Source organism: Condylura cristata, unplaced genomic scaffold (assembly GCF_000260355.1).
Source record: "Condylura cristata isolate star-nosed mole 26May11 unplaced genomic scaffold, ConCri1.0 scaffold00002, whole genome shotgun sequence".
Classification (NCBI taxonomy): Eukaryota; Metazoa; Chordata; class Mammalia; order Eulipotyphla; family Talpidae; genus Condylura; species Condylura cristata.
The window spans coordinates 62,141,281-62,155,096 of NW_004567103.1; the positions used below are offsets into that span (position 1 = coordinate 62,141,281).

The 13,816-nt window shown below is 40.7% G+C and overlaps 1 protein-coding gene across 2 annotated transcripts in view; it reads right to left on the minus strand.

Moving 5' to 3' along the window:
- LYPD6B (LY6/PLAUR domain containing 6B) overlaps positions 1-13,816 on the minus strand; it is a 113,353-nt gene that overhangs the window by 37,501 nt on the left and 62,036 nt on the right. For both annotated transcript variants that reach the window (XM_012724834.1, XM_012724836.1), the window contains exon 2: positions 10,453-10,526. The gene's annotated coding sequence lies outside the window, so the exon portion shown is untranslated. The remainder of the gene's footprint in view (positions 1-10,452; positions 10,527-13,816) is intronic.

Below are 13,816 nucleotides of genomic sequence, written 5' to 3' on the forward strand. Positions count from 1 at the left end.
TCATATCCATGGGGGGCTGTTTAACTACTGATGCTGCCAATTCCACCTGCAACCTAAAAAAACACCAGGATATTCACATCTTGGTTCCTCAGTTCTCCACATGTAATAACTGAAACACCATTTTCACCCTCTAGAAAATGTAAACACTGCTGAATTAATTCACTTCCAATTTTCTTAACTCAACAAAGGATGAAAGCAGATAAGACATTTCAAAAATAAGGATGGAAAGCCTTAGGGCATGGGATACTGGGTTGGGTGTGTGTGAGAGAGAGAGAGACAGAGAAAGTCTCTTTTTATTAAAATTGTTATTTATTTACAGCATAGGTACTATCCTAATTTTAGTGTTCTTCAGGTATGCATCCATTATGGCTGCATGGACTTTTTTTAGGGTAATAATAGGGCTGCCCTCTGTAGCTACTATGGGGTGAATGTCAAGCAAAACACAGGTAGCTACCAGACAGGTTCTAAGGATTTGTTTTGATCATGTGATTAGCCTGGATCCCCAACAACCCAAAAATTAGATATGATTTGAAAGCGTGAGTCAAAATGACTTGTGGTTGAGGGCAAAGACATCAGTAGTTACCATGACCAAATGTAAGTCTCAGCTAGGAAGTAGTAGAGGCAGGCAGAAGGGCCTTACAGACCAGGTGTGGATTCCAGGCACAGCCTAATCAATGGAAGCTTTTCCCCTTCTTTGAATGCCCTTCCATCCTTTTTAAATTAGCCATCAATTCCTTAATTTACAAGGCCCAGCTCAAATGCTACTTGTTTGATCTCACTCCCAGGCTACTGTCTGCTATCTTGGACATAGCTTTACTAGGCCTCCTAGTAATAATTAATAATTCACTATACCACTGTACATTCCTAACATGCTATGTTTAGTTTTCAGTATACAAATAACATGATACACAGAAATGTATATTATCAGAGTATTATGTGATCTCCTTATTAGATGATAAACATTATGAAGGCAGGAATCTTGTCCCATCTATTGAGGACTGCATCATACATTGAAGATTCACAAGTAAATCTCTTTGAATTTTAATGAAGAAAGGTACAGATCAGTAAGAGTTCATGAGCAGGGAAGAACACAATGATTAGCAAGATCTAGGTGGGTAAGTGCAGGTAAACTATTGCCAAACAAATCTCTCTTCCTTTGTGACATGGTTTCCAGTTTCTTAAATCAGTAGAATCTTATATACAATGAAAATTTTGGCAAGACAATAATTTTTTCTTCCTTGTAAAAATGACAGAAAATTATGAGTTACAGAGTAATGTTTTTTGGTAGACTAATTCTGAACCCTAAACTATGAGTTAAACTGGTGCAGAATTCTGTCTTTGTTTATACTGTTTTTATCAACTAGATGAATGAAGATAAGATTTCCTATCAAACCTGCAAGGGCGCCAAGCAAGGATGTAACTATGTTTCATAACAGAATGAAAATTTGAAAACAGACTCCATATATTACAGCACCAAACAAACCAACACAATACTAAATCTAAAGTCATAAATTTTGGTTCAAATTATCAGTGGCATAGGTACAAAACAGCCAAGACCTTATGAGATACGTATTAATTTGAGTTTTAGCTGTAATTTAGAACACCCAGAATAGTGTGAAGGCCAAAAAGCTAATGCACAAATAAGCATCATCTTTATGATCTGGATCAAGCAAAATTCCTCTTCATGAGTCCAATTACCTTTAGAACATAACATCTATTTCTATTAGGAAGTCTAAGAATCAACAGCCAGAATGGCGAGAGGTCTTAAAACTTGTCTTAATTAGAATAGCTGAGCTATACTTGTGTTCCAGGAAAGGGAAAACTTTGTTTGACATAAGGGGGAATTGCTAACTTGTCAGATAGCCAGAAAGGAAAGAGTTCCTTCTGAAAACTTTATGAGAGTGATTTGGGGGTCAAGTTTTAAAAGGCCCGACAAGAGAATGAAACCTGAGAACAACCCTGCTGACAGAAATATTCCAGCAGAGAGGGTTGACAAGCCACCAATGGAGAAGATTTGAGGCGAATGTCTTCTGCATGTGTACAACAGAATCCCTGCAGGAAGGACCCTGAAATCCCTTTCTCAAATCTTCATTGGAAGGGGTAGACACAATCCCCATACTGCATCGACTGGGACTTGAAATCACCTTTCCAAGGAAACTTTGCCCTTACAAGTCCGCAGATGTGCCCAAGCAGCTTTTGTGGCTTAGGATAACTGGTCAAATGAAGGTCCTGCCAATGACACATTAATGTAAGGAGGCCTGTGGAAACTGAGGTAAAAATAAGCAAAAAGCGTAAGGGTAAAAAAAATAAACCTGCAAGCTGACGACATGTAGCTCAGAATGGAGAGTTCTCATGCAGATCACTGGTTTTTAGTGTAGATCCTGGAAAGAAACCATAGTGCAAACTTCAGTGGTGGAATTTTCTCTCCTTAAATCAGCACAATCACTTCTTCAACACCAATGGCTCTAGTAGTCTCATAGCTCTCAATAGTGGAAAAGAGCCTTGAAAGAATTTTAAAAAAGAAAGAAAAACCTTTCCTTGGGAAGTACATGTTACTGCAAACATGGCTGGCTGTCCATGAGTCCCATTCCCCTGCCTCCGACATTCCACACAGATACAACAACAAAAATACAGGCTGGGAATAAGGGACCAAAAGAAAAATCAACTAAGAAAATTGTATTCACATAAGGAATGAGAAAAACAGAATTTCTGTCCTTGAGTTATAAAAACTGAAAGGTAAGGGGTATTTTATAGACACAGAAAGCGATGAAATGAAGAGAAGGATATCAAGTCTACCCAAAAGGTGATAAAATATTATTTGCTTTTTTTTTCCAGGTGGTGAAAAAGAAAATAAATCATTAAAATGACTGTCAGAATGCCTCAAGGAAATGGACATGAACGAGGACTTGGCTATAAATGCTGTAGAGAGTAATAAAAGAGTTGGTTTTGTTTCCTTAACATTCGCCTGGGCTTTGCCTCCCTATTTCAACACAGACATCATGGACGAAGATGAAAGTCACTTGCTGTGGGGCACGCATATCGCCTTTCCCGCAGGCCAGTCCAGGAGTCCTCCTACCCCCAGAAGCTTGCCCAGAACCAGGCTCCCTCTAGCACTGACCCTGCAGGACACGCTGTCAAGCTGGCAATGTCAGGCTCACAGTTTTATTTTCAACAGTTACCAAAATGTATTTCATATAAGCCTGCTTGGCCAAAGGTATGGATTTTTCAGTTCTTATTTTTCTTAGTCCTAGGAATTCAAGATCAAGTAGACCAGGCTCCTGCCTCTAGGAGCTCTGTCTACAGTTTAAAGGGACGCAAATTAATTTTGATGTGTCTTAATGATGTATTTCAAGTGCCTGAAGATAAACTAAGGTGACAGAGTAGCTCCTGTAAAAGCAACTGGAGATTTTACTTAAACCCAGGAAGGATTAGTTAAGAATTTGTTAAAGAGGTAGGATTTTCAACTAACCCCCAAACTTGCATCCAGCATTCTGCCTTGAATATTTTGTATTTTCTGCATGTCAAGATCTCCCATCAACATGTGATGGTTCAACTAAGTCTTAAGACAGCTCCCACTCAAAACTAAGTTTGATCTACATTTCTAGTGAATAGAAATGTGAAGAATTCGGAAACAAACTGATTTTTTAAATGAAATGGAGCTAAACATATGTCAACATTGATCTATTTCCCATACATCTTCATCTGATCATCCAAGTCATATACGACAAGGCCCGAGGAGAGTCCTCAGAACCATGACCTGCAAGGCGAAAGGTGGAATTTGCAATATGGAAATGATGCCTGTGGACTTTTTTTAGTACAACCACTAATGGTACATGTATTCTTTAGGTATCAAGGCTCTCTGGACACCATCACAAGGTCAGGACATTAACGAGGCTATACCAAAGATCTTCACTAAACACTGAGTGGTCAAACTGTAGCATTATTAAGAAGGCACAAGCAAAAGGTAGCCCCAATCACCAGTCATTTACAAAACCATTATCTCTCATATCCTTGCCCTTTAAATCAAATTCACGCAGGCTGGAGTATCTGGTTGCTTCTATAATAATAGATCACCAAGATGGCCACTTTTGACCATACAAAACAACAGTTTTTCTCATACAGGCACATGGGCCCATGAAATATCTTTCCAGAATAAGCCATGGCTGCATGTCCAAGACATGCGCATGTCATTCATATCTCTAAGAAGGGAGCTTGGACTTCAAATCCACAGCCTGAACATTCTGATGCAGTTGAAATCAGCAAGAGCCAGCCCGGATGATTCAGTGGGGAGGTAATGATGGGATGAGTAATAGTTCTCTTGAAGCCACTAGTTAGGATAAAAACAGTTGTTCATTAACTAACAGGACAGGTTTCTCAGGTTGGCCAAGACCAGAACAAATAAATCAATGCCACTTTCCTCCCTAGCATCTTAATACTCGGTATTTAAAGTCTGCCTTTTAGCTCACGATTCAAGGAAAGCTGGTCACAGAACTATCCGTTTGGCCTCTGGTGATAACAGGGATGGACGAGCTAGCAGAGCAATGGCAAGAGAACATATGTAACCCAGGTGAGGAATTTCATCGGACCACCATGATCTCTTCTCTTGGCCTCTGCCTGGGGTATTTCAGGAAACTTTTATATAAAATGTAGTGTCTTATTCTAATACGGTAGATCCACATCTTTAAAACAAGTGGACATAAAGCCTGTGACATGGCTGTTTATTTTGGGAGACTTGAGAATTGGAAACTTCTCCCTTTCAGAATCATAGCCAATCTCAGCAAATCCATGAATGTTTTAGGGATTCTCATTCCCAAATTAATCTGAATCCCGTTTCCCTCCCCCCTCCCCCATATTCCACATTGCATTACTCTCACTTACCAAAGGGGGAGATTTATTAAAATATTGCTTAATGACAATGGAATATTAGCATTAATCAAAGATAAACATGCCTTTTACAGCAACATGGCTGGAGCTGGGAGGGATCATGCTTAGCGGAATAAACCAGAAAGAAAGGAAAAATAGCAGATGGTTTCATTCATAGCAGGAGTATAAAGGACCAGGAGAGAAGATAATAATGAACAACTATATATCAGAGACATATTATGGGGGTGGAATGAGTAATGGGATCAAAAATGGTGGGGGGAGGGAAATGCACTATACTATGGTGATGGCACACGGTAATTTGGTGATGGTAAGCCCACGGGGATTACAACTGAGGTGGGAAAAGGCACAAAATGATGTAAAAGTAAACTTATATTATACAAGAAAAATACTGCTTAATGACAAATGAAGTACTACTAAAATAAATAAGGAAAAGATGGATTTGGTAGATGGCAAGTGACCATCTACATCACGCTAGCATCCTATTGAGCAGCACCAACCAGGATTGTTCTGTGTGACTGTATTAATAACCTACTTGGAAACACTGGATGCTCCACAGTAAACTTCAGGAAAAAGACAGAACCAAACACAGGGTCACAGCATCCCTGGAGTTCAGACACAGAAGAGGTCAGGCTCCTGCATCAGAAAGTATGCAGGATGTCACACTGTTGTCTCTCTGGTGGCATCACACTGGTTGTCAATACTGATCTGCATCCAAGAGAAACCACCTTTGCCCTCTATCTCCTAGTTCAGCTCAACTGAGAGAAGTGTGAGGGAACTTGGCCAGCAGTACACAGGCCCCTGGGTCCGCAGCTTGAATGGGAAAGGGCTTGTGGTGAGAACAGAAGAATCGTGTACGGGCTTGTCATGTTTAGACACAGAGGGAGTCTTCATCTCCCCTCTAGAAAGGCTTTGCAGAGAAAGAATTTCAAGAGCTGCTGAAGGTATGATTAGAAATGCCATCCTTTGTTTGGATTGTAGAGAATAATAACTTTTTAAGAACTAGCCACTGAGAATTGTGAGAAAGTTAATGCACCTGTTTGTCTCCGGGGTTAGATGCTTGATAGCTGCATGGACAGAAGTGCAAATATGCATTCTAAACATTTAGAACACCTTCTCCAGGGAGGCCTTCTTTGCAAGGGCCAGCCTACAGCTAAGTTCTTTTCCTCTTTAAGCCTTTTCAGTGTTTATTGTAAAGCAGTCATCTTCACTGCTCAAAAAAAAAAGGTGGGGGTTTACACAAACTTTCAAGTGTTGTCTACTACAATACTGGTCATAAAACTAACAAGAAAGCGGAACCATGAAACCCAGCAATCCCAGGGTGAGTCGCAGCTGCCATGAATTCAAGGCAAATCCATGTCTGACACGGGGATAAACTCCCACTCAGGAAAGGCCAGAACTTTTGCTTAAAACACTTGGGGTTCCTGTGTGAGCCATTTGATCACCCTGTTCCCCATTGTCCACTCACTCACATCTGCCCCCTTGACACTACCAGTCCCCAAAATAAGCAATGTTAGCCAAAGTTTAAGGCCAACTAATGTTACTCAACCAAACCTATGAAAAACAAAAGTGCAGGCTTTACTAATCTAGTTGACCAACAGGAGAGAGTTAAAGGGCTGATCTGTGTTGGCTAGAACCATCACAGGAAGCAATTAGGTTTATGGCAAGGAAAGAACAGCCCCAAAGGCCTTGGAAACAAAAGCCACCGGCTGCCCATGGTGTGTTCTCTCCACCTGCTGTAAAGCAGGATGACCTATTCAGTGCAATAGCAGGCAGTAAAGCACTCTTCAGAGAAGCTCTGCTGTAGAGACCAGTCTGCCAGAGTGGAGTTTCTATGAGGGGATAAACCTTTTTGAATAAGGGTAAAGAAAAGCAAGCATCCCAAAAAGGAAAAAGTACTTAATACAGGACAACACTATAAACTCTGATAAGTTTTCAATGGTCATAAATTATCTGCAGCTATTCCCACCATTAAGAGGCTGAATCTCTCCAGTTAAATCTGGGCAGGTGCTGTGTCTTTCTTTGACCAATAGGATAGGCAGCTTAGTCTCTTGTCCTCTTGTCAGAATGTTCCATCTGAAGAGTCTGAGCTAGCCTACTTGACAATGAGATGTGACAGAGATGAGTCATCCCAGCAGATGTCCTTTAGGACAATCTTTCTGGGCACCAGCTGAGTGGCAAGTGTGGCCCAAGGCAAGAAGAGCATAACTTCCCAGCTGACCCCAAAATGCTGACACACAGAATGATGAACAAAAAGATGGTTGTGGTTTTAAGCCATTAAATTTGGGGTGGTTGATTATTATACAATGGAAATCATATGCAGTATCTTACACAAATGAGGTGTCATGATTAATAGTGTTTCAAACACAAATACACCCATGAAACCAGCTTACTTGTCCATTCCGCCAGCATCGGCTTTCTCCAAGCTCTCATCATTCCCACTTATGCCAGTGAAGCCATTTAAGCAGCAAATCAACCTAGGAAATGCTAAGACTAGTTAATGGTCAAATCTGGGCAGATGAGGCAAACTTTCTAGACCAAGAAATAGGTGCCAAATAGTCTTTGCAGAAAGAAGTGGTGGGTTTGCTCCTTTTTGTCTATAATAGAACATAGTACCAAAAATAACAAGGTGTTGCTTCCTTGGAAGGAGCTTTACACCAACAGTCTTGGATATTGCATGATGAACGTGGGTCAATACCTTCAAGACATAAACAAGCCAATTCAAGGTCAGTATCACCAGTGAGAGCCTGGGAGAGTCAACCAGAACTAGCCACACAATCCTCATGATCTAGATACGTGGTTCCAAGGAAACAGGAAGCTTCAAACCCTTAATTTTTCTGCAGATCAGATGAATGACTATATTCTAAGCTTTGATTTTTGTGACAAGATCTAAGCAAAAACCTATCTTATCTCATATTTCATTGGGATAAAATACCAAGTTCATGTTTCTCTCATCTGTAACATATAGAAAGAATTGATCATTTGTAGCATAATCAAGGGGTAATATGTTATAGGAGACTTTGGGAGTGTAAGGCTCACATTAGTTGAGTTCATACTTAATGTTACCAATTCTGTGATCAGAGCAACACATGTCCATACTGCCATATACGGTGAAGATTCTTGGCTATTAAACCACCGTGCTTAGAAAAAATGACATCATGAGACCTGAACCTAGATGAACAGATGGGAGAGAACTGGAATCTTTTTCTACGTGGATTCAAATAAGCAAATTAAATGATGTAAAAGATTTAAATAAAAAAATAAATATAAACAAAGAAGACAAATAACTATGCCTAATTTGAAGGACATTCTATTATATATGTATATCCCTATTTGCAATGGTTAATTTTTCATCTAGATAAATTTTATATAACATAAATTTATGTTACAAAATTATAGATATAATTTCACATATATACACACACACACACACACACACACCCCAAGGGGAAAGTTATACCAAAACACAGTAATGTGTTTAATAGGATTATACTTGGCATCTTTTAAAGTGAGTGATTTTCGTTCTTCATTCTTTCTGCAGTTGTCCGCAGGCCAGATAGTTTTTAACCATCTCGAGCTACTTACCTTTTTTTTTTTTCTAATGTTTCAGCGACCTCAGTGCGAAGAGTCACTGAGACACAGGTGGTCGCCAGAGAGCAAAAGGGAGCGAGCAAGGTCAAGTGTGGGAGACAAATGGCATTCATAATGGCCACTTTTTGGCTTGATGGTCCGTAAGTACGATACATAATTTTTTTAAACCTCAGTTTCCTCAGTTACAAAGATAGACATGAATAGGGCCTCCATACTAATAGCAATGCTGTGCAGATTCCAAAAGAGAGTGCCAATAACACGCCTAGCACCATGCCTGGCCGTGCATAAGAGCCCACGAGCTGCTGTGGTGATGGTGGTGACAGAGACAGTATCAGAGGCACTGGCTTTACTGCCATTGTTGTTATGGTCATGATGATGTCCCTAAAGTCATGGGTAGCCCAGTATCTAAAAAGGCACTGGGTGTCCATCACCCCAGGCTCGCCGTATGTCTCGCTGAACATGGAGCCCCATTTCTGTCATCTCCACACCCTGTGGGTTTATTAACAGCGGACTCTTAAGTTGAAGTACCAGCTCCCGCACCACCCAGTACGCCCTGGGGAACAGGGATGGTAATATACAGATTCCTACTTGTTTTCTAGAGCCTAATTAGGGTAGTACAATGTCATCCCTTCAAAAAGGCAAGAAGGAGAGCATCTTAGTAGATTCTACAGAATTCTGCTCTGTACTTGCAACGTGTAATTATCATTAGCAAAACACAGATGCTAATAATTCAATCTGCTCTTTAGACAAGAAACGGAAAGGTAAACATGGCGCTGGCCCCATCAGCTCACAATCTCACACTTCCTTTGGAGACTGTCTTCTCACCATCAGATGAAAGGTGGGAGGTCTGTGTGTAAGGGCCTCTGGGCTGGGAGCTGACAGCCCACAGCAGAGAGAAAAGCAGACCTGGCTGAGGTCCCTGCAGCCTCAAAAAGACATTCCTGACCATGGCACACTGACCTCAGAAAACAAGACCTCACATTCAGTTTTTTCACTGGGAAAACAGACACAGACCTAACCATTGAACCTGGTGAGCCTGTGTATTAAGCACCAAGCCTAAACCCAGCAGAGTGAAATTAACAGGATAAAAAAGCAATCATTCGACAACACACCATTTTCAAAGTGCCCACATGGATGTTGTCACTTATTTTTCGTTGGAGTAATACTCTCATTCTGTTGGGCATCAGGAAATATTTTCTAATGATCAGCATTTACATACCCTTGAATTACAAGTGTTCACCAGTCAGTGCAGACACATGACACAGATACTTTTCAGCATGTTCCCCACCCACCACAGATTTCCACTTTTGACGCAGAACAGGTACTCCGGAAGGTTCTCTTTTAATTGACCAAGTTAATGTATTGAGTTAAAAAAGAGAAATCTTGGCCCTCCCTGGTGCACAGTGGGTTAAAGCACAGCACTAAGAACCTAAAGCCACTTCAGCATGAATCACCTGTAGGTGACCCACTTGGAGCGGCAGACGTCTCCTGACCTGCCCATCAGTGTACTTCGTCACTTTGTCTGCCTGTTCTGCTCCCCACTCCGTCTCTAGTGACTCCTCTCACAGCCCCTGTGCCTCTGTCTGTACCCCAGTTCTGTATGCATAAGTATATAAATCTTTAAAAAAAAAAAAAAAAAGAGGAGTCTTTAACCCACTATGTACTGAGCATGGGGTTCGCTCCTTGAGTTCCAGAACTAAGTTACACTAAAACCAAGCTTTTAAATCCCAGGACCATACACAAGTCTTCTCACTATTTTGCCACATAGACGAGTTTGCTCTGTTAAGCTGCTCATGGGTAGCTCGTCTGGTTTCGGAGCAATAAAGGGTGCAGATGGGCTTGAATACCCTACACAACACGGAGGGGGCTGGCCAAAGATGGTGTCGCAGATGTTCAAAGTCCACATGGGTCCCTGAGGACCTAGCCCCAGAGCTCCCAAGTGAAAAACCAAGGGTTGTGTACAACCACTTGGATTCTTACCTTAAGAGACAGAGGCTGGGGTCGTTAGACTCTCCTTTGGAACAATCAAATGATCCACACCCACAGTAGCCATTCTGCCAAAAGAAAGAGAGATAAGGTAAGAACCACTGCTGACAATGGTTTACCTTCCTGAACAAGTGGAATAGTTTCTATAAAAAAACCAGGTCTCTGAAGGTTCGAAAACCTGAGAATAGAACAGCAGTGATATAATCGATTGAACAATATCAAATACATGAAGTCCTGGACTCAAGTCAGATAGAGCTATTTAGCCTACAGAGAGTGAGGTAACATTTTATTAACACACACCTGGGCCTAGTCTAATTGGGAATAGTAATAATTGGTGAAAACATATACCTCATCACATCCCTCCACAAAAACGGCCGTTTACCAAGGAACTGGCAGAACTTCATGTAACACTGACATATCTCGGGGTAGGCTGGCAGGTCAGAGCACACACAATGAAGACTCTATGCCATTTAACCAGCTCTGCCTTGGAAGACAGCCCTTCCAGTTGATGAAATAATGATACCATGAGATCTGAACGTAGATGAAGAGGTAGGAGAGAACTGGGATCTTTTTCTACAAGCATTTAAGTAAGAGACAATTAACAACTATGCCCAAGTGGAAAGAAATTGTTATATATGTATATCCCTATTTGTGTTGGTTAATTTTATATATCAACTTACCTAGCTTTATATATCAGACTAGACTACAGTGCCTAGTTGTTTGGTCAAATACCTAATATTTTGATCACATAGATATTACTTTAAAGGTTTTTTTTTTAATGAAATTAAATTTTTAATTAGTGCACTTTGAATAAAGCAGATACCCACCCTACTGTGTCTAGGCCCCATCCAGGCAGAACGGTGTTAAAAGACTGATGTCTTCCTAGGAAAAAGGAATTCTGCCTCTCAACGGCCTTGATATTCAAAGCTGATGCCAGTTCTTTTCCAGGTCTCCAGTCTGCTGGCCTGACATGCAGATTTTGAAGCTGGAGCCTCCACAATTATGTGAGTCAAATCATTAAAATAAATCTCTTTCTCGTGTGTGTGTGTGTGTGTGTGTTTTCATACATACATTCTATTCTTCAGGTTGACTAATATGTCATATAATGTCAAAAATGATGACTTGCTTTTTATTGTTTGTCCCAAAGGAAAACTGAGTGGGAATTGGTCTGTAATCATCTGAGGCTGTAGTCTATGCCAAGAGTCTAGAAGAGAGATTTTCTCTATTGCTAGTGAGGAGCAAAGCTACAGAAAAACTGCCCTCAGACAAGTACAAGCTCAGGTAATATATGTCTAAGAAGCATAAGATTAATTTAAAAAAAAACGATTTATTTATTTATGCATACAGAACTGGGGTGCAGGCCAAAGGTGAGAGGATTCACCAAAGACAGAGTGGGGAGCAAACAGACAGATCAACGAGGTATACTGCTGAGGGGAGCAGCGGGCAAGACTAGAGGTCTGCTGCACCACATGGATCACCTCCATGGTGGGGATCGAACTCACACTGCAGTAACTGGCTCACTTGCAGGGCTGAGCTTTAACCCACTGCACCACCAGGCAGGGCCCAAAGCTTAATTTTTATATTTTTACGATTGTAAGAGTCCTGTATACTCTTCTGACACTGGAATCAAGTTTTTAGACTCTTTATTATGGTAAATTATACATAAGATAAAATTTACCATTTAAATATAGAATTCAGTGGCATTAAGTAGACCATGCTATGCAACTGTCACGACTAATCATTTCCAGAACTAATTCATCATCCCAAACAAAATCTCTATACCCATTAAGTCCTCATTACTCCCCCTCACATCCTCATCCCTCAGGCCCAGGGAAACATATTCTACTTTGTCTCTGAGTTTCCCTGTTTGAGGTGACTCATAATAGTGAAATCATACAACATTTGTCCTTTTGTGTCTGCATTTCACTTAGCATAAAACTGTTAAGGTCCATCAAGACTGAAGGCTGGAAATCAGAGCTCTATTCCTTTTAATGGATGAAAAATGTCCACTGCAAGTTATGGCACATTTTGCATATGAAGTTTTTTATAATTAACCAATGTTTATAATTAATTCTATAAATGATGATTGAGTTTTCAAAATGTAAAAAGTCTTGATTTTTTTAACATCTTTTTCCTAAGGAGAGTATGTAAGAGATTGAAGAGATACTCCACAAGGATCCAATTAATTACATAAATCCTAGTTTCTTATACTGCTACTGAATGTGAAAAGAAGTCTGTTAGTTTTTCTTCCCTAAGGGTCCAATAAATCTGCATCCTCACCTTAATCTTCATATTTAAAGCTAAAGGAGAGTAGAATACCCCACTATGTGGCCAGTATACAGTGTAACTCTTCACAGGACAGATCTGAAGCTTATCGAATGTCACCCTTGACCCCTGACCCAGTGATAAGAACTACTAACCAAGCAGCTAGTGGCAAGAAAGTGCAGCTTCATAAAGCACTGATCTGTCCCTACAGTAACATATCCTGGCCAAAACAACCAAAAGGTACATCTTTCCCTTACCTGCTTGCCATTCATAAGCTTTCATTTCTGGGGCCTACATGTGAGGTAACCCGTCTTCTATGTAGAAACAAAGATCCTAAGAAGAGCATCGCTCCCCAGCAAGAAGAGTGAGTACTTGAAAGAGAGACAAGAATCGGCACTCCACGCCTGCTTTCCTCTGCCGAGCATAAAAGAGCAGATGGCATGAAGGGGGAATACCTCACACACCTGGATTCACAAAAGGGGCCCAGTGTGAGTCATTGAAAAATGCCTGCAGGAAGTTGACAGAAAAAACCACCACGATTGCACACTGGCAAGGGAAGTGCACACAAGAGCCAGAGCCACTGAGGTTTCAGGCCACTTTGTTCAGCAGCAGCTTCTCAGCTGGGAGGATCCGCTGTCACTCCAGACTTTTAGCACATAGTTGGGAAGAAGTTCATTCACTGCTGTGTGTTCAGTTTCATTGAGAACACATCTTTAAACAACAGCTGTTTTAGAAAGTTACAAAGAGCTAAGTCTTGAGTTCCTCCCTTTTTTTTTTTTTTTCTAAGACTAAATTGGACATGAAACTTTTTTTTACGGAAGTACAAAAGAAAGATTGTTCCGGTCATTCCCTCTAGTGTGGAGGGAAGGAAATCTATTGCCTTGAAAGCTGGAGACATTTCCATGTTTGCAAAGGCCAATCCCCAACAGGTTGAAAATAGGATGCCAATACAAAGCTCTCCAATGAACCTCATCAAGAAAACCCAGAAGAGAGCACTTATCCTAAGAAATTATTGAATGTCTTTCTCAAGGTATAAACAACACCTGGAAGTGGATGAGGGATACACCCTGAGTGCTAACATTTTGTCTGTGAC